Consider the following 21,187-nt stretch of genomic DNA (forward strand, 5'->3'; position numbering starts at 1 on the left):
TGCAGAGCCTGGGCGTCCGGAGCCTGTTGCTCCACAACGCGAGAGGCCACAACAGTGAGAGGCCCGCGTACCGCAAAAAAAAAAAAAAAAAAAAGAATCCACCTGCCAATGCAGGGGACCTGGGTTCAATCCCTAGTCTGGGAAGATCCCACATGCCGCAGAGAAACTAAGCTCTTGAGCCACAACTACTGAGCCTGCACTCTAGAGCCCACGAGCCACAACTACTGAAACCTTTGTGCCTAGAGCCTGTGCTCCGCAACAAGAGAAGCCACCACAATGAGAAGCCTGCGCACCGCAACAAAGAGTAGCCCCTGCTTGCCACAACTAGAGAAAGCCTGCGCGCAGCAACGAAGACCCAACGCAGCCAAAAATAAATAAATAAATAAGTTTATTTAAAAAACAGAAACAAAAAACCCTCCTGGAGGAGAACTATGTGTCTCCACTAGAGACAGGCAGTGGGCTTTTAGTCTGTACAAGGCATAATTAGGGTACAAAGAAGTAAGCCGTATATATGTACTCAGAGAGTTCAATGACTAAGGCTTTATGGTCACTCCTTTGGAAGAAAGGCTGACTTGTAAGTTCTCCAAGTCTAAACCACATGCCTTGAGCTTTAACCAATCACACACTTACTCCCAGGACTTGGAATCTTTAGTGAATAGGTATAGATGGAGGAAACATTTGCAGCTCAGACAGTCAGAGCACCTACACATGGACCAGATTGTTCCTGAAATACAGTCTTGACTGTAGATCTTGCCTGATGCCCAAGCTCATTCTTTCAGTCTCCCTCTTGTTTTGTGAGCCCTAATAACACTTTAATATAGTACCTTTTCACAAGGGACCAGAGTCTGTTTCTGTTGCTTGCAGTTAACAATCCTGATTAGCTCTATAGGAGATGGTTCCTCCTTTAGAAAGCTTGATACAAGTGAATGATAGAAAGACATTCTTTACTCAGTTACAGAGAGACTGCTCTCACAGTATAACTTTCTAACTAATTGCTGGAAAAGAATGGGACTGGCTGTCACATTGAAGTGGTACATTTCCAGTTGCTGGAAATGTTGAAATAGAAAGGGAACAACCATTTGTCAGGGATGCTCTGGAAGGGATTCTTGGATCTGGTGGGAGAATGTACTAGCATCTACTTAATAGGCTTAACGAAAATGCTTTCCAAGTGCTAGAGACCTATGGTCCTTTTCAAGCTGTGCCTCTCAGCTGGCTGTGACCCACTGAAGGTTCTCAGGCTGGATGACTTGGGACTTGGTCTGAGCACTAGTGGAAAGAGCTGAGCTTAGCATCTTTCTCTGGTCTCCTTGAGACTGGGTTCTTAAATCTAGACCAGTTACTTGACTGTCTGTGAGGGGTAGCGAGCCCCATTCTCAACGATGAGTGGGTAACTTCCCCAGAGCCATTTTTGTCTGATTCAAGGAGTTTTTCGGTTGGTTCTTTGCACCTTCTCAAGTAATACATTTTTGCTCAATAAAGAGCAAAATCTATTTTGTTTCTGGGGCAGGAATCTGGGATGATCCATAAGGTAACTTATTCACAGACACACAGTGTACAAAATGAACTTGACTAGCTCAAGATGATCTATGAGGCTGAAAGAAGGTCCAAAGGGCATACCTTTAAATCCAGCTCTAAAGAACTGAAGTCTATAACCAATGAATCAAGTTATATGATCATGCGTGGGCCATCTTATTAGGTTGCTTGGCCATCTGTCAGCCCAAGTTCCTTCTTTCAGAGCTGAGAAACTAGAGGCTGGAAGAGCCACGTCTTACCTGCCATCACACCCTGAGTTGGGGCCCACACTAGAACGGCATCTCAATACTGCTGACGCCCAATACTGCTCTTCCATCTGTCTCCCACCACATTCCCTGTCACCTCCAGCCCCACCTGGCAGGCTGCTAGTTTCTCAGCAAAGGCTGAGCGGGGCTCTGCTCACACCCCCTGGGGGAGATGTCTGTGATGCTCATGTGTGGCGGAAGCTCTCAGATCCTGCTTATGCCAAAGACACCCTGGGAGTAAATAAAGTTCCCCACTCTCACACCTCCTACTCCCACCAAGTATGCACATGAAAAAAATTTTTTAAATAAAACTCACAGAGGTAGGGATTCTCACTGTTGAAAGAAATTCCTTAACACACATTAGTCAGGTAATCATTTCTTTGATTCCATGGACATTTTTTAGAACTAGAAATAGGGCTGAAGAAAGCAAGTAGTCCAAGGCTCTTTATCTACAAGTGGACAAACTGGAATTCAGAGCAGAGATGGGCATTTGGCCAGCCCAGTGGGCTTTCCGGTGAATCAGAACACTGTTTTCCCTTCCTTGGGGGCCTCCTGGGGTGGTGAGGGCTTGTGTGTATGACACAGATTACGTGGCTTAAGAACACTGTACATGATTCTTCTTTTGGACTCCGGGAGAGAGACTGAGCTACTTTCACCAAAGCCTTTCTGCGGGGCTGCGGGAGGGAAAGGTAGGGCCTTTAGAGCCAGCTAACCCCTTTTAGCTATGGGACCAGGGAGAAGTTAACCTCTCAGGGCTTCAGTTTACCTGTCTGTAAAATAAAGAGAATAAACCCAGCTGTCTCTATGGTTGTCTACAGGATTCAAGAAGATAACTTTTGCAAAGCCCCTAGTCTACTGCCTGGCATACCCTCAAGGACCAGTACCAGTTTCTTTCTTTCTTGCCCTTCCCCACCTTACTTCCTCCTACTTTGACATGCATGAGAAAACTGAAATAGACAAAAATTACAGGGGGCTTTTCTTATTGTAGAAGTCTGTCTCCCCAGTACTGAAGACATTTGGCCAAGGGTATCTGAGATCCCTAAAGACCCTGCCATAAATACCTCTGGCACTGTAATGTGCACATACGAAGGGCGGGTGAATTTCAGTTGCCAGGCTACCTAGTCAGAACAAATGTTCTTTATGTTCCAAAAGGGTCCTGAATAAAGGTTTCCTCAATGTTTGGGGAAAAGATGCAAGAAGCCTTTTCTCTGGGGACAAGATTTTTCAGAGAGTCAATAAAAGCAGTAATCCTCACTTCAGTCCAAGGACCTCAGCTTTTATAAACTTCCTTATAGGAATCAGGATGTCAGATTACCCGGCCTCTTGACTAGCCCTGGAGTCCCATCTGCGAGATTCTGGACATCTTAGGGATGGGAGATGCCAATTTTTTGACAGAAATTAGATTTTTTTAAAAAAAGGATTAAAAAAATATAAGCTACAATCTACCTCCTGCCACGTTCAAATTTTGATTCTAACTTCTGCACCTCTGGGGTCACAAGGGCAGGTTCATTTCTTTTCTGTGGGTTGCTGAAGAAAGAAAGCCATTGTTTTTCTAACATTTGAGTGCAAGTGTTTCTACAAGAATGTTAAAACAGGCTATTTCACTCGCTAGAAATCAATCACGGGGGACTTCCCTGGCGGTCCAGTGATTAAGACTCCGAGGTTCCACTGCAGAGGGCACGGGTTTGATCCCAGGTCGAGGAACTGAGATCCCACATGCCACGTGGTGTGGCCAAAAAAAAAAAATTAATCATGAATCTTGGTTTATGGTGACCATAGTGGGCGATGACATACATGTAGTATATAATTTTCCTGTGGTTGAGCTTTAACTCAACAGAGTTACCAATTCCCAAACATCATTGGCAAGTGTGAAAGATCTGGGCTTAGATTCAGTAAACTCCTGTTAGAGCCTTGCCCGGTCTGAATGATCTCAAACAAGTTTCCCAGCCCAGGTCCCTCACCTGTGGAAAATGGAGATAACAGTGGAGCTGTAGGGTCCGTGGTAATCTGAGTTCTGGAAATGTCTGGAAATCTGAGTTCACGTGTGTAGAAAGGGGCGGGGAGTTCATTAACTCACTTTAGTTTCTGTCTGTGAATGAGCTGTCTGAGCTATATAAGTGTCTTTACACTCATTCGTAGTTGCTGAATCCTTCCTTTTTTTTTTTTAATTTTGGGTATTTATTTATTTATTTAAACTTTTATTGGAGAATAGTTGATTTACAATGTTGTGTGCTTTTGTCTAGGTTGTGTGCCTGTAACATCTAGCAAGCCAGCTCAGGGTTTTTCACATGCAGTTGAGTTGTAAACACAGCAAGAGAGGGTAAGAGCAGAAGCTACAAGGCTTCTCAAGGCCTAGGCTCAGAAGTTGCAAAATATTACTGCCGCTGTATTCTTCTATTAGTCAGTCACAAGGCCAGCCTCCATTCAAAGGATGGATAAGTAGACTCCACCTCTTTGTGGGAGGAATAGCAGAGAGAGTCACATTGCAAAGAGATTACTGTAGCCATCTTTGCAAACACGCTCCTGCCCTAACCAATGGCGATTTTTGCTTAAAGATACTTACTTTAAGTTTTCTTACCTCCTGATATTTAAACAAGGTATAGCATATGAAAAATGCAGCCTGGGAACTAAAATATATACAAGTGGTAGGAAAAGTGAAAATAAATCAGAGTCCTTCACTTGTCGGCGCTACCGTAAAGTCTAATCTCCTGCCCACAGCGTCCTCAGGTCTGGCCAGTGCACCCTCTGGCCTCACTCACCTGGGGCTTCTGTTAGGATTCCAGTTCGTCAGATGTCACTGGGAAATGACCTGTGAAAGTTCCTCTGCTTGGGAACTCTCAACCCATGGCATGGTTGGGCCAATGAAGGCTTTAGAAATGCCCTGTGCTTGCTGACAACAATTACATGCCCATGAATGAACTTTGCCACAGAGAGAAGAAAGTGGCCCGATCGTTGTAAAAACAGAAATAATGCGTGTACTAGTATGTACGTTTTGTAAGGATCACAGAGGGCTCTCATTTATGAACCGAAATCAATTAGTTCGCCTAAGTCCCCTGAGAAATAAGTGATGCAAGTCTATGCATGTGGTTGTGCTTCACAGCAATAGAATTATATGCTTATGGTTTTTTTTTATATTTAATCAAAAAGCAGCTCCTGGGCACAGGCTTCCATAGGGGACAATAAGAGTTGACAGGCATAGTCAGTCACTCCTAGTGCTTACACGTGTTGACGCACTGAAGCTCACCATGAACCCATGAGGCAGGTTCTATTATCTCCTCATTCACACATTAAGTTCACGGTGGTTAAGTGACTTGCTGAAGGCCTAACTTGTAAGTGGCAGAGCTGGGCTGTGAAGCAGGGGAGTCTGGCACGCCAGCACCTGGGCTCTTCACCACTGTGTCCACTCTCTCTCAAGGGATATGTGACTTATGTATATGGCTTCTGCCCTTCACGCAGGTGACTCTGGCTCCACATATGAACCACGAGGCTTTTTATAATTACAGATGCCTCTTAGACTCTGCCTCAATGGGTCTAGAGTAGGTATGCACAGAGTAGCCGAGGCAATAAAATATGAACACGAAGGAAAAATGTAATAAAAATTTTTTAATGTAAAAATGATGAATTGGGAGATTGGGACTGACATGTATACGTTGATGTGTATAAAATGGATGACTAATAAGAACCTGCTGTATAAAAAATAAATAAAATCAAATTCAAAACTTCAAAAAAAGTTTTTTTAATGTAATAAAAATATAATAGATGAGATACAAGAAAAGTACTATGGATGTTCAGAAAAGGGGAGATATTTCTGGCTGGAGAGGTGGAAACCTAGGAAGACTTTATGGAGAAAGAAAACTTTGGTTTCAACTTGGGCAGTTGAGATGATATATGGATATATTAAGTGATCACCTCTGGTTGAATGAACAGAATGTCCCCATCTCTGTTGATGCAGCAATGCTGACGACTGGACTCTGCCCTGTGTTGACCACAGCAGGCCTCTCTTGGCATTTCTTAACTACAACACACTTGAAAGTCAACTCAACAATCGTTGATATGAATTCTAAGAGACAATATGGCACACATATATGTGGAAACCACTCATAAACTGTAAAACTGGAAATAAACGTTAGTTGTCTGTGTTATGGTAGATTACGTGTTACGTATCATCCACAGTTTACGAGGTATAACTATGTACCTAATGGATTACCAATAAAATTCCCATGGAATGAATTCAAAGTTGGACACTTAATTGGATCTCGAGATTTACATTGGGAAGAAAGTTGTACTTGCCTGACTCAGAATTAGTGTGCAAGAAAGCTTAATGGTTGATGCTTCGTCATGACGATGGACTCTTTTCAGAGGCTGGGATTGCTGAGTCATGGGGGCTCGTGCACCGGTGGCAAGGAGAAATGTTAATTGGGGACCACTGTGGCTGCAGAAGGCGTGTCTCCACTTGAGAAGGCAAACAATGAGAGAGGAAGCCTTTGGCTTTAGGTTACTCTAAAAAGAAAAAAAATAATACTATAGCAGAGACTAGATGATGTGAGAATCAAGAAAGAATCAGGCTGCATAGTCTTGTAAATACTAAGCATTTATTATTAATAGTTATAGCACTTTGACACTGTAATATTTGGAACACAACAACTGAAGTCCCTAAAAGCCAAACTTGGCTTGATCATCATTTTTAGGATTACAGAAGGCTAGATTTGGAAGGGGCCTTAGAGAGCTCTGAATCCAAACTCATTTCTTCTAATTTTAGAGCAAACAGTTCCTCTGGAGCCCAGGAAGCAAGTTGCCCAAGGCAGGATAGTAAGTTGTTCTAAATACAGAAAGATACAACATGTTCTTTTTGGTGTTTTTTAAAAAGAAACACAAGTATTTCCTTGGTTTTTCTATTTGTCAAGCCTAAAAAGCTATTGTTACTAAAACCACTCAGTTGCTATATTAACCAAATTCAAAGCAATGCTACACAGCTGGTAAAAAGAAAAGATTGTGGGGTATTTCCACAATCTTTTGCACCTGCCTCAACTCCTAGGACAAATGATGACTCATTCACTTAACAACACCTATTGGTGTTTACTGTAATCAAGGTATTTTCAAAACTCCAAAAGGCCTTGAAGAGCTCATAGTATAGCAAAGGCATTAGACTATTACTACTAATACTACTATTACTATTAATAACATAATAATATGAGATATAAAGTGTAAAAGACCTGAAGAAACATACAGGGAGTTGAAGGAGGGTTAGAATACCAATGGTTCTAACTATCGGGGAGGTTTTTGTAGGGAAGGTGTCACCTGAACCAGCTTTGAAAGACTATAGGATTTGTCCCCTCAGATATTTTTGGTAGGCTAGGAGAGGTGGATTTCCCAGTTAGTAAAGACAGTGGGGTGACAAAGCATAAGGTAGTTTTGTTAGAACAGACAGCAGGAAGGGGAACAGTGAGAAAATGCTGGAAAGGAAGGCTTAGGGGAAGTATCCCATATAAGTTATGATTTGCTTCCTGGCTTAAGTATTCTCACCATGCCAGAAAACATTTATTTTTTAAATTTATTTTTATAATCTGTAATAATCAGCTCATTCAAGAAAACCTGAAAAATACAGCGATTTAAAAAGAAATAACTTTTATTATTTAATAATTTGCTTTATTTCCTTCTGGTATTTTTTTTTTTTTTTTTTTGGCGGTACGCGGGCCTCTCCCGCTGCGGAGCACAGGCCCCGGACGCGCAGGCTCAGCGGCCATGGCTCACGGGCCCAGCTGCTCCGGGCACGTGGGATCCTCCCGGTCCGGGGCACGAACCCGCGTCTCCTGCATCGGCAGGCGGACTCTCAACCGCTGCGCCACCAGGGAAGCCCCCTTCCGGTATTTTTTTAAACAGACATTAACTGTTCTGATTTTTTTTAAACATTGTTTTAATCACACTTAATTGTTTTTCTCAATAATTAAGCGATAGGTCCTGAAAGAGAAATTTCTTGTGTCCAATGACAGTATTAGTCTCAGAAGAGATAAAATGCCACAATGAAAGCGATGAAAGGGAAACTTCGATCCAGACGCTACTGCAAGAGGGCACCAATGCTTCCTGTTGTTGCAGATGCTTCGTCCCACCTGTTTAGTCATGGGTGATCTTGACCGTGCTCCTCAGGGACCTTCTGATGAGGTGGGGGCTCTGTTGACAGTTCACAGAGCAGTTTGCCAATCACTTAAACCATCACTTCACCATTCCCGAGTTCATAACTTCGGTTCCATTCTTGGTCTGTAGGGTTCGTCTTAAACCAGTGTTTCTCAGGCAGTAACGTGCATAGGAACTGCCTGAGGATCTGGGTAAAATGCAGATTCTAATCCAGTAGGTCCGGAGGGCTGGAGACTCCGCATTTCTAACAAGCTCCTAGATGGTGCTGGTACTGCTGGTCCACAGACCATACTTTCAGAAGCGAGACCTTGGAGTATTTTCTTTTTCACACCTAAGATGTCTTTCTGTTGCTTTCATACAAGTAAAACATGTTCATTTGGTCAAAACCTTTCTCCCCAAAATGATATAAATCTTCTTTTATTTACTTTTGACATTGTATTATGGCCCAAAAAGCTGAGGCTAAAGTGATTTTTTTAATTAATTAATTAATGTATTACTTATTTTTGGCTGCGCTGGGTCTTCATTGCTGGGCGTGGGCTTTCTCTAGTTGTGGCAAGCGGGGGCTACTCTTCGTTGCAGTGCACGGGCGTCTCATCACGGTGGCTTCTCTTGTGGAGCACAGGCTCTAGGTGCGTGGGATTCAGTAGTTGTGGCTCATGGGCTCTAGGCATGCGGGCTCAGTAGCTGTGGCGCATGGGCTTAGTTGTTCCACCGCACGTGGGATCTTCCCGGACCAGGGCTTGAACCTGTGTCCCCTGCATTGGCAGGCGGATTCTTAACCACTGCGTCACCAGGGAAGTCCTGAGGCTAAAGTGATTTTTATTCCTTGCTAGGTAAACTCCTTTTGCCACCCAGATTTTTACGGGATTTGTTGTTGTCGTTTTGCTTTACTCCGTGTTACAAACACTTCACCCTGATGTGTGTGCGTGTGAATCTCTTGCCTTTGGTTTTGCCTTGAATGCAGTGTGGTGCCTGTGACTTGCACACCCAGGTAACCTCCGCAGCTTGGGAAAGTTTCCTCTACTGATGCCCTAGTCAGTGTTTCTGACCAGTGACTGTTTCCGAGCCAGGTCCTGTTTTCTTCCTAAGGACTTACTTCCAATAATTTTCAGGTTGGATCTCTGGCCCCTGATTTACATAGATGATTTTCTCTTTCTACTTTGATCTCTTTAGGCTTTTTTCCATAATCTAGGAGAGATTCTTAAGTTTATCCTCTATGTCATTGGCTAGATTTTTCTGGGTGATTTCTGCTCTTGGTTCTTGCCCCCAAAGTGGATATTAATTCTGCTATTGGCACTTTTTAAATTTCCTAAGTATTTGTCCATTTCCCATTTCAGTTATTCTGTTGTCTTTTCATATTGGAGTCTCTTTTTATTACTTATGTCCTTGTTGCAAAAGGCATTGCCTTTAACTTTTTAGAGAATACCAAAAACTTCTTTCTCATTTTCTTCTGGTTCCTTGGGCAAATCAAAGGTTGTTCTCCCTGTGTTTTTCCAGGATAATATTCTCTTTTCCCTTCTTCTATAGGGTCATGGACATCTGTCACTCTTTTTGTGTCTCAGCATCTGAATCTCTTCCTTCCTCCTTCCTACATTTGGAGACTCTCCCATTTTGTGGAGCAAAGCTTGTTTTCCATATAGAAACTGAAAATGCTGGAAACTCGATTTCTCCAACTCCCTTACCATCAGGGCACACGGGATAGGCTCTGCCAATTAGATGTCTCTGGTCTAGGCACTAATATGAGTGGATCAAGGAAGCAGAGCAGAACTGGCCAACCCCAGTTTCCAGATGCAGCATAGCGGCAGTTCTAGAGGGCAGCACCTAGGGTCGGGTGCAAGCACTAATGTCCACAGCCAGCTGTGGCATTTAGGAGTGTCACCATGGGAGCAATTAAATAGCTTATTATATAGTCTTTGAATCTGCTCTTTAGTCTCAAAGCTATGGAAGCTCCTCGACATCAGTTTAATAAATTAATTTTGTTTATATTGTCAGAGACTAATTCACAACTAATTTACAACTAAGAACCCTGCATGATACGATCAATATCTTTTAAACAGACCCCATGGTGGTCTTACTTTCTGGTTACCCTTTCTTAAATGAGTGGTCATCTGCTTTTATAACACAGGAAATCCTTGACTCCACTCTATCCACCTGGGTCAGGGTCGAACCCATTCTCAGAGGAGATCTGGATGTCATAGTCCATTTCTGGCCCAGTTCCTGGTGTCTTCAGGTTTTCATTCTGTGCAGATCTGTTGGTTAGGGCTGGGATTTCCTAGCTCTGAGAAAGTAGAAATAGAGGTCTGATGGGGGAAGGGGTAGCTACCTAGGGCTCTGTCGGGTACAGATCTTGCCCAGAGGATCCGTTTCCTCACCTATTAAAGTGGAGGATGGGATTTGGTGATTTCTAAAGGCTACATACCTGTATATGCACGCAAGGCTGACCCACAAGTGATGTGGCAGGCTAAGAGGGACCAGAGACAGGAACCAAGCTAAACGGTGCTGGGTCAGGGAGAGCTTCCGGCATTACACTCACTCTCTAGAAGGACAAACTAAGTATGAAAGCTTGTCATCTCATAATCAAACTGTAAGCAGGGGATTAGCAACAGGATCAGATAAACTGCCCAGGATTCTCGATTCTCTTTATTCTTTACCCTAACGAATGCTACTCTCCTTTTGATTAAGTGTGGAATATGCAATGGGAAATATTGCAATTTAGACACTTTTTGAACTGTAATCATTAGTCAATATAAAACAGAAGGAAACAAAATCAAATCTGTTTCTTCTACCTCTGCCATGGTGATCAAGCACAATCCTCTAACTGTAATCAGAGGTAGGACTAAAATGTCAAAGCCATGTGCTTTAAAGAATTTAATTGGAGACTCAGCCATCATCCCAATGCACAACCACTTTTTTTCTCTTTAAAGAAAAGGAGGATTTAAGCATCAGTTAAGTCATCCTCCATTTAAGAGCCTGATGCCCTAGAAAGTCTTCTTATCTACATTCTATTCAGGGAAATCAAGGCTCAATATATATTGCATTTGGGTCAAACTGTGGTTTAGTAGATCTATTGTTATCAATAAGTTGACAAATTAAGGGTCAAATAGACCATGAGAGAACACTGGAGGCTAACTTTGGGAACAATGTTGAAAAGGTTCAGTGGGGATAGGAAAAGCAGTGCTAGGAATCATGGAAACCAATACCAATCGTTTCATACATTTGCATGGTGTTTACAGTCTGCAATGTGCTTTCACATTCATTATTCATTATAAGCAGAGTTGGGACTAGAACCCAAGTCTCCTGACTCCTTGCCTGAGCATCTTCCCCTGGGCTCAGTTATATGGTTGAGTGCTTCATCTGTGCATGGTACAGGGGGCCTAAAAAATGTGACCTGTCCTATTCGGAATTTGCAAGTACCACCAGAAAACATTCACGCTGCTTATCTTTCTGCTAAGGAAATCTTGAAGGGTTCTTGTTCTTTTCCCGTCTGTCTATTAAGCCATATGTGTGAGCAAAGAGAAAACTTATAATAAAAAACCTGCAGAAAGGAAGCTATATCTTATTGCCAGAGCCTTCTCAGTGCCCTGCAGGTACCTGAGGCTCAGGTTACACAGCTGCAGCCATCTGGGTGATCTGGAACTAGAGGGGATCAGGATCTAAAGGTGAGATATTAAGGTAGTGGGGTAATCTATGAGTCAACCTGACAAATGAAATATCATGTGCCTGACTGGGAATTTCTAAGGTTCAAATGGAAGGTGAAAACACCAAGCCCCCTTGGTTTAAAAAAATCATTTTAGGATGCAAACGTGAATTGCTGACCTACTATTCTAGGTGTATATTTATTTTTATTCTTTTTGTTTCTTTGGTAGGATTGTGCTAATATTGTGTACTCAATGTGCCTTTGAATTTTCCTGGTGACCATTCAGTGGAGCCCCATCTAATGTTAGTGTTAGTGATTGAAATGAAAGCATATAGTGAAAATTTTTGCTTGAAATTATCCTTGAAAAATACTTAGGAAGGTGCCCTGTTGGTGCCCAACCCAGCCTGTTTTTCCTCCAGCTTTGGAATTAATTGCTGTTTATTGGTTGAGCCCCAGAAGCAGTAGCTGGCTTTTAACTGAGGACCATGCTGAATAAAAAATGGGTACCATTAAACAACAAAATCATAGAGGTGGGAGAGTTGACAATGAAAGATGGGCAGAGACTGGGAGACCTAGTGTGGGAGGGCAGGTTCACATCTTGCACCTCCTGCTCACAAGAACCCTGGTGGTAAGGACCACCAGTGGCATTTCCATGGTTACCTCTCTCCTCTCTCTGCTCTCATGCTGAATTTGTGGATGCGACATGCATCAATGATGGGATTACACTGTAATGAGAACCTGACCTCACACAAGGGGACAAGTGGGAGAGAACTGTTTAGGGCAGAATCTGCTAGACTTGACAACTCATTGAAGAGAGGAGTTGGGGGGAGAGAGATGTCAGGAATGATTCAGGGTTGTGACTGGGATGGTTGGAAGTAGGGAGGTATAATGTAGGGAGGACTCAGGAAGTTGAATTTAGAGCCATGTTGAGTTTGAGGGTTCTCAAGTAAAGGTTGGATAACCTATAGAGAATACTAGTTTGAGTCTGCAACTCAAGAGTGAGAAATAAAAATATGAAAATTGTCTATAATTGGGAGCTTCTACTTAAAATTAAATTTATTCTGCAAGGTAGGAGAAACCTAGTCTCATTCAATTCGAGGTCTATTCCACCCTTTCTCTGGGAATGCACTAACACAGAATGTCTTAAGCTAACTGGTTGAGTGAAGGACTAACGGTTAGAAATATGGGTAAAAATCTCATTAAATATTTCAAAATAATATCTCACTACAAACCACCTGCTAAGGATTCCCGAGAAGATTCAATTGTCAAAAGAGGGACTGCAACTTTCCAAATAGTTGTTGGGTTTTTTTTTGTCTTAAAAAATGAGCGCTATATTGTCTTTGTCTTATTCCAGACACATAGGAAAAGTTAAAATAATATAAGCTTATTGTAAGAAAATTTTGGTAAGCAAAAAGAAGGAATCATCTTACCATTTAACGATAATCACTTTGAAAACCTAAGTTCATATCCTTTCAGATTCCTCTTTATATGCCTATCCTTCTTTTTTCCACTTTAAAACATTGTATACTCAAGATAAATGAAAATACATGACCACACAGAGAGTTTTACATGATACATTCATAGCAGTGTCATTCATAATAGCTCCAAAGTTGAACTAATCCAAATATTCAACAACTGATAATGAATAAAGAGAATATGGTATATCCATCCAATAGGTTAGTATTAGGCCATAAAAAAGAACAGAAACCATTAATACATGCTACAGCATGGGTGAACCTCGAAAACATTATGCTAAGTGAAAGAAGCCAGATGCAAAGCCACACAATTTATGATTCCATTTACATGAAATGTCCAGAATATGCAAATCTATAGAGACAGAAAGTAGATTAGTGGTTGCCTGAGGCTGCAGGCAGAAGTGGGGAATGACTGTAAATGGGTGCAAGGGAATGACTGTAAATGGGTGAAACTGTTCTACTATTAGAGTGCAGTGATGGTTATACAATTCCATAAAGTTATATAAAATCATCGTATGCTTAAAATGAATCAATTTTATGGTATATAAATTATACCGCAATTAAGCTGTCAAAATATATATCATGGACCTCTTTTCATTCACCTAAAACTGTAGCTGGAAATATAAATCTAATCAAATCCCTACTGTTGGGCAGAGATTCTCTCTCCTGCCCTGATATCTGCTGTGATTCCCTAAGAGTGGGTGAGGCCGTGTATCACAGCCACGAATGAGGCAAACTGCATCCTAAAGCATACCCCCAGATACGCACATCATCAAGAACGAGCAGACCCTCTTCAGAAGTCACACCGCTCTACACAGCTTCCTAAAGGAAGCAGAGAGGCCACCAAGACCGAGGCTGCAGACATCAAACCTCTGGACATTAGTTTCTACCTCTTGCTGTTTTGTGAGGACAAAGATGTGTGCTCCATGTCTGTGTTCCTTCAACAGGCCCTGGGGGGTGTCTCCGGGCTCATCCTAGCCTGCTCCAACACTATCAAAAGAGGCTCCTGGCTGACGTAGCAGGTCCAGTCCATCCAGGGGTCCACTGGGAGATCTCAGCCGAGCTATCTCACCTACTCCTTCCCTTGGAGTTGCTATCCTGTTTTATCTTTGTTTTAACATGTAGAACTGGCATTGTGTCTATTTTCTCAACGCTATCCCTAGGTCTAGTACAGTTAGCAAGTGCATATTATATACTTGTTAAAATAAAAAGGTGGCATAACTTGTCTCCCTTTGTGTTTGAGTCTCTGTGAAACTTTTCATTGGTAGTGGACCCAAGAGGGATTAAAGCTCCATCCATCAACATTTCTACTACCACAGACTGGCCCCCTGTCAGACTAGACTGACTGACCTTTGAAGTTTCACTGGCTTCCAGGTGTGGTCACAGCTCTCCTATGTTCTGGGCTTACCTGAGGTCAAAAGCCAGCAGACTTGTGCAAGGGTGAGTTGGGATGGGCCAGACTGCATTCAGATAAGCTGTTCCTGCGATCTGATAAAATGCAAACAATGAGTACAGCCTCTGGCTGAAAACCGGGCTGCAAAGCTGGGTAAAATTGTGCAGAAATTCATGGGCAGATACAAACTATCATTAGTCTACATTGGCTTGATTTCTCAAAACCAATAAAGAAAGTAGCTTGTGATACCATTTTCCCCTCAAGAAAAATCCAAGTCTTTTCTCCCTCTCAAAACAGGGAGAAAATATTCATTTAGGAAGTCTGATAATCTATTCCTTTTTTACACGGAGATAATTTTTTCCCATTGTACAATGAGATGTGAAGAATAGAGAGTAAACAGACCTTTTGTAATAGACTTCATTATCTTTAATACTGCATTTAATAAAAGCCTACCACTATTGTTTACCAAGTTTTCATCTCTTTACAAAACGCTGATGCTTATCTGATCTGGTCAGAGGTCTTGTTTGCATCACAGGCTGGTACAATAGTCTTGAGAAGAGAATTAAGCTCAGCTATAGAGCAGGACACATCAAATATTTAAACTGTCACTTGTGCTTAATTCTTCCTGGAAAAAGTTAACCTTGAGTATTTTTTTAAAGAATTTATTTGATATAAAGTTGAAAAGCAACCATTGCTTTAATTCTATGTCTACTCCCAGAGCAGAACTATACCCTTAGATAATTTGTAAAATTGATATATGCTAAATGTGACAAGACCTAGTGAAACGGGAGGGAAGGGGGCAGGGCACAACTTTGGAAAGAATGACATAGCTCGAGGACATAACGTAAGCTGATTTGAACAAAATGGGTCCAAGATGTAGGACAAGTCGATTTCCATTAGATCTTGAGCCTCAGTATAAGCTCACTGTAACACATCAGCAAGCTAAATGACATACCCACAGGCTCCATGACAGTCCCAAGACTGACCATAAGGATCAAGAAGTGGGTGGTGCGGGGCTTCCCTGGTTGCGCAGTGGTTAAGAATCCACCTGCCAATGCAGAGGACATGGGTTCAAGCCCTGGTCCAGGAAGATCCCACATGCCGTGGAGCAACTAAGCCCGTGCGCCACAACTACTGAGCCTGCGAGCCACAACTGCTGAAGCCTGTGAGCCTGGAGCCCGTGCTCCGCAAGAGAAGCCACTGCAATGAGAAGCCCACGCACCGCAACGAAGAGTAGCCCCCGTCTGCCGCAACTAGAGAAAGCCCAACCCAGCCAAAAATAAATAAATAAATAAATTAATTAATAAAAAAAAAGTGGGTGGTGGCCCAATTCCTGGAAATCCCCACCCCTTCCTGAAATGGCTGGAATACTTCTCCCACTCATTAGCCTATGAAATTACCCACCCCTGTAAAAACTGACAACCCCATACCCTGGTGCTTTTCTCACCTTCTGAGATGGCCCACACTCTGTCTGTGGAGTGTTTCTCTCTAAATAAATCAATTTGTTACCTATCACTTTGTCTCTCACTGAATTCTTTCTGTGATGAGACATCAAGAACCTGAGCTTCACTAAATCCTGAAACCAGGTGTGTGATCTCATTTGGAAGACTGTGGGTTTCAGCTGGGTTTGAGTCCCAGCCTTGTGGGTTCAAGCCCCAATCTGAGGTGCACGGTTTCTCTAGAATCTCGCACACAGGGCACATTGTAACAAACAACAAATATTAAATCCTCCCCCTCTCCCTCATCCCTCCTGGTACCTGCCCAGAGTCATGGTCTAAGATAACATGACCAGTCTTCCAGAGAGACGATAACAACTGTGTTGCTTCTCTAGCCAAGATGAAGGATTCTTGCATTCACTCCCTCACTGGATAACATTGGATCGTTAAGTCCCAGGTGTTGCCAATGGCTGCTGGGGAGGAGAAATGAAGGAGATATGGAGCCCACCGTGAAGAGCTGTATGTTTGACAGGAGCAGATCAAACACACTTCGGAAAAATTACAGTGCAATGGGACAATCCAGTGCGTGCCTTGTTCAGAAGATAGAGAAATTATTTTCACATCAGTAGAGGATGCTGGCAAGACAGGTAAAATCTGCATTCATGGAGGTGGGCCTGGGAAAGTATTTTGAGAAGAGGGAACTAGATGCGAAAAAGTCCTGAGGCAGGAAGTGAAGGAAGCTGTGTGTGTGTGTGTGTGTGTGTGTGTGTGTGTGTGTGTGTGTGTGTGTGTGTGTGTGTGTGTGTGTGTGTGTGTGTGTGTGTGTGTGTGTGTGTGTGTGTGTGTGTGTGTGTGTGTGTGTGTGTGTGTGTGGTGGTGATGGTGGAGGGTTGGAGGTACAGTCTACAGTTGGAAAAAGCTGATCATGGAACCAGGGAGGGGCAGTTGAGGAGTTTGGACTTAATGTGGTTGATATCATGGAACCTTTACAAGTTCAGAGTATAATGCGGCATGCTATGCTCTGGGAAGATGAATTTGGTCAACAGGTTGAAAGTAGCCTCAAATTGAAGAGAGTGTTGGAGAGCATAAAGTCTGAGAACCTAACTGTGTGGATGAAGAAACCGAGACCAAAGAGGAAGTGACTTGCCATGAGGTTACAGAGCAGTTTTAGGACAAGCAAAGGACTACAAACCTTCCTCTCCTTTGCCTCCCCATGCCCATCCTGCTTCTGTTTCCAAGTGGCCAGGCTCTGTTGATTCTTCCTCTTCCTTCCCATTGGTCTGCTTACATCCAGTCTTCATCTCTTGAGGAAGTTATCTGATTTTATTTAAATGCCCAGGCCTTTTACCTTCTGCATCTTCCTCTTCCTTTGACCAGGAACAAGAAGGAAAAAAACAGAACACAACAGTTGAATGCCTACATTGACAACGGCAGGCACTTTGTCAGAGACTCAGAGACAAATTGCACTCTCAGCCCAGTAGCTGAGAAAGACAAGGTGACCAGTGACATCATGCAGAGTCGCAGGGACTGAGGGTAAGCACAGTGCTCCCATCACTCTGTAGGGGCAATGCATCCACTGGAGGTGGCGGGAGGGGCAAAAAGGCCTCTCAGAGGACGTGATATTTAAGGCGAGTCTGAAGAAGCTAGGTAAGGGTTGCCAGGTGTACGGAGAAGAAAGAGAGTGCCCGGGAGAAAGAAGAACCCGTATAAAGGCAGAGAAGCAGGGTCAGTTAAGGTGTTTGAGAAACCACCAGACCTCCAATTGGCTGGAGGGTTCAGGACTGGCAGACACGAGGCTGAAGAGCTATGCAAACTACACTGAGGAGTTTGGCCTGATGGGTTTCAGGCTGGGGAGAGGCCACATAGGGTTGGTATTTACCTTCCATCTTCAGTGTCCCTGTTCTTATTATTTCTCCAGTAGCCTCTTCATATCTTTTCCTCTTGGTCAGCCATAGGCAGATTATGAGTTCTGCACATTGGAATGTTCAATGTGAGACCAGATGGCCACTCAGCAGTGGGTAAGGGAAGAGCCAGGCTGCCTGGGCTCAGTGGGGCGTCTCAGTTTAACCGGGTACTAGCTCTGTGTTAAGAGCAGGCTACTTAACCTCCTTGGGCTAGAGAAAATAATAATGCCAACCTCAGAAGGGTTTTCTGAGGGTTAAGTGAAATGCAGATGAAAAATCCTTAGAATATTGCCGGGCATATGTGAGGACAGAGAAAGGACTGACAAGAGCTACACAAAGGCCTTGGGGAAAGGGATTGTCATGGATGCAAGCAAATGGTGGGAACACAGCCTAGTGTTGTTCAGTCTTTGGTGTCATCACTGGCAATCCTCCAGTCACATGCCCTCCGCCCCACCTGAAATTCCGTGCTTCTTTTAGTCTCTGAATTGGTAAACCTGTATTTCTCTAGCATTGAGTCTGCAGATTTACACAGCCTTCCCTTCTTTCCCAAGTCCCTGCACGCAGCAGGTTTTAATAGGGTTGTTGAGAAAAGTGTGAATACAAAAGAAACCAGATCAGCAAATGAGGAGGCTTTTGATTTGGGTTTGCGCTGATGACAACACTGCATGCGGTTCGCCCAAGCATCCAATTTATGACTTTGCCTCTTACACTCCTGGTGAGTGCCTCCCGAGCAGAAATGATCTTTTGTGATTAACTTTATATAATGCTTGTGCTAACTCTAGGCCCACCTGAGCAATTCATAAATATTTCAGGAGGAGAGACATAGTGATCTTCCCCAACACACTCATACAACAGTTTCAACATAATTAGGAGCATTTCTGGATCTAACACCGCACTCTTTTTTTTAAATTTTTTTTTAAAGGAATTTTGCCTTTTTTTAAAAAATTTTATTTATTTATGGCTGTGTTGGCTCTTCGTTTCCGTGCGAGGGCTTTCTCTAGTTGCGGCAAGTGGGGGCCACTCCTCATCGCGGTGCGCGGGCCTCTCACTATCGCGGCCTCTCTTGTTGCGGAGCACAGGCTCCAGATGCGCAGGCTCAGTAATTGTGGCTCACGGGGCTAGTTGCTCCGCGGCATGTGGGATCTTCCCAGACCAGGGCTCGAACCCGTGTCCCCTGCATTGGCAGGCAGATTCTCAACCACTGCGCCATCAGGGAAGCCCTAACACCGCACTCTTACAATGTTCATGATGAAGGAAATGAATGCTAATTATATGTTATTAAATCTTATTAATCCTCATTAGAACCCTATTATTCTTTATGAGTGGGTTACTGGGGAAGAAAAAAAAAAGCAGCACTGGTCAAGTCCCGTTATGTCCAATGGGGAATGGGTGGATCTATTCTTAGTTGGTGTGATACCAGGAGTTTTTCATGTTAAACAATAGCACTCAGAATGTGGGTTTGCTGAAATGTTGAGAACAGAGTAAGTGAATTGTGGTGTAACAGAAGGATCTTTTTAAAGCCCCAGAATAAAATCTCTTTAAGAGCTCATGTTTCCTATTTCAAACTACATTAGTTGCAAAGACAAAAATATTTCATTATTGCATGGAATAGGTACCCTTGACCTTACCTCTACTACTATCTTCATATTTTTTGTATGAGTAGATGAGAAACTGATAGCAAGAGGGATGGAGTAATTTGGATCCAAGAATGTCTGGATTCAAAGACTTTGCACTAAGAAGATGCTCGATAAATGGTAAGTGCAGAAATGTGTTTCTCCATTTAATTCTTGGTCAAAAAGAATCCCACCAAATCCCCAAAGAACCAAGTTTTGGAGGTTTCATGAATTAGTAACTCACGGTGTACTCTCAACATTCATTGACAGAAATTAGGAGGTCAGGGCCTCCTTGTTGGGTGGAAAAATCATGGGATTAGTCAGGTGACCTGGCTGGGGGGAGGTGGGTTCAGGTGCTTGCTCTGTTGCTTATTTTGTGTTGGGTAAGTCATTTAACCTGACTTTTTACCTCAAATGTAAACGATGGACTATAATTTGTCCTAACAAGATCTAATAAACCAGTGAGAAAGTGCTTTTATGATGTGCTGAGGTGAGGACATCAGTAGGATTAGAAATACAAAGCAACAGTCTCCAGCCTTGGAGTGTCTTCCAGGCAATGTCTGCTGCACGTTTTAACCCCCCGACACAGTTATTGGTGGGTCCCCTGGTTGCTCACATTTACAACCGTCTGAGGAAAAAAAGTCCCACTCAAACCTTCCAAGAACAGGCTTGCCTTTCACCCAGTTCGCAGATTTTTTTTGAAGCTGTAAGCACAGAATAAGCTTTCTGGGCTTCCGGCAGGGCTGTGAAGTGAACTCCAGGGTTTCGTTTATTTGAGCACCAGATAGAGGGAGTTGCCTTGAAGCAACTGATAGGCATGGCTATCCAGGGCTCACTGGCAATTAGAACATTCCAGGAACTGACTCCCTCCGGGGCCCAGGGAAGCTCTGAATCTCTTCCCAGGGTATCCTCGCTGTCCGCTGACATCTAGCCTGGTTCACTGCTCCGCGGGAAGGAGGGAGTCAGGGCTCTGCCTGGAGACAGGAACACAGCTGGGAGGCCGAGCATCCGGGTCCCGCGCCTGGATCTGTGGCGGGCATGACCTTGCAGGAGTCATTTCTCTTCCGAGAGCTCCAGTTTCCCCATGTGTGAAGTGGACGGGTTGGAAGTTGGTCTGGGCCAGCTCTGAACCTCGCTGGGAATCCGGGGCGGGGCTCACGAGGAAGATCTCTGAAGGGGATTCCACGGCAGGATCTCGTCTGCTCAGATTCAGCCCCCTAATCTGGTGCCCTAACAGTGGACGCAGGTTCCCCCATTTTTTCGGCAGCCCCTCGCCCCGGCCGCTTCCTCCTTCTACGTCTCCTTCCTCTTCCTCCAGTGCAGGCAAAACCTCCACAGCTCCCTTTCCCTTCCTCCTTTGCAGTCTCCCCGCATCCCCGCGTCTTCCCTTCCTCCCAGGAAATCAACTGTCGTCAGCGCGCCCACCTTGGGGCAAGGCCACGGCCCGCGGCGGGCGCCCCCTCCCCCGGCGGCGAGCGCAGCGCGGCGCGGCGGCCCCGCGGGCACCCGCCTTCCCATACCTTACATGGACAAATGCGTGCAGGCAAAGTCAGGAATTCAGGCCCCTGACGTCAGCCTCCAGCTCTCAGGGCACCGCACGGGAGACCGAGGGGAGGGGGTGGGGACGGTGGGGAGGAAGGAGGGGGAAAGGCACCAACCAGCAGCCGCTCCAGCCCTGCCGAAGTTTCACTTTTTGTCTGTGGGTTCGCTCCCGGGCCCCGTGCGAGCTTTCCTGGGATAAGTAGCTTTAGCGAGCGGGGGAGAGCCAGGCGCTGCAAGGTAAGGGCTGGCTGCGCGGCCGGGGGCGCGGGGCGCGGTG

At 44.1% G+C, this 21,187-nt stretch overlaps 1 protein-coding gene and 1 long non-coding RNA gene across 6 annotated transcripts in view; one reads left to right on the top strand and one right to left on the bottom strand.

The window, feature by feature from the left end:
- Positions 1-6,351: 6,351 nt before the first annotated feature.
- LOC109551892 (uncharacterized) lies at positions 6,352-21,164 on the bottom strand. Of its 5 annotated transcripts, none has more exons than XR_004526349.2 (4): positions 21,027-21,164; positions 17,044-17,218; positions 16,173-16,324; positions 6,352-14,510 (listed from the first exon to the last, which is right to left on the bottom strand). It is a non-coding gene; the product is annotated as an uncharacterized lncRNA (long non-coding RNA). The 5 variants fall into 5 exon arrangements; XR_012331432.1 differs by adding an exon at positions 17,731-17,820 and having other exon boundaries at positions 6,352-16,324; positions 21,027-21,152; XR_012331431.1 differs by having other exon boundaries at positions 6,352-16,321.
- LPP (LIM domain containing preferred translocation partner in lipoma) overlaps positions 21,010-21,187 on the top strand; it is a 700,420-nt gene continuing 700,242 nt past the window's right edge. Inside the window, exon 1 of the mRNA XM_019946127.3 lies at positions 21,010-21,147. The gene's annotated coding sequence lies outside the window, so the exon portion shown is untranslated. The remainder of the gene's footprint in view (positions 21,148-21,187) is intronic.

This window comes from Tursiops truncatus, chromosome 4 (assembly GCF_011762595.2).
Source record: "Tursiops truncatus isolate mTurTru1 chromosome 4, mTurTru1.mat.Y, whole genome shotgun sequence".
Lineage (NCBI taxonomy): Eukaryota > Metazoa > Chordata > Mammalia > Artiodactyla > Delphinidae > Tursiops > Tursiops truncatus.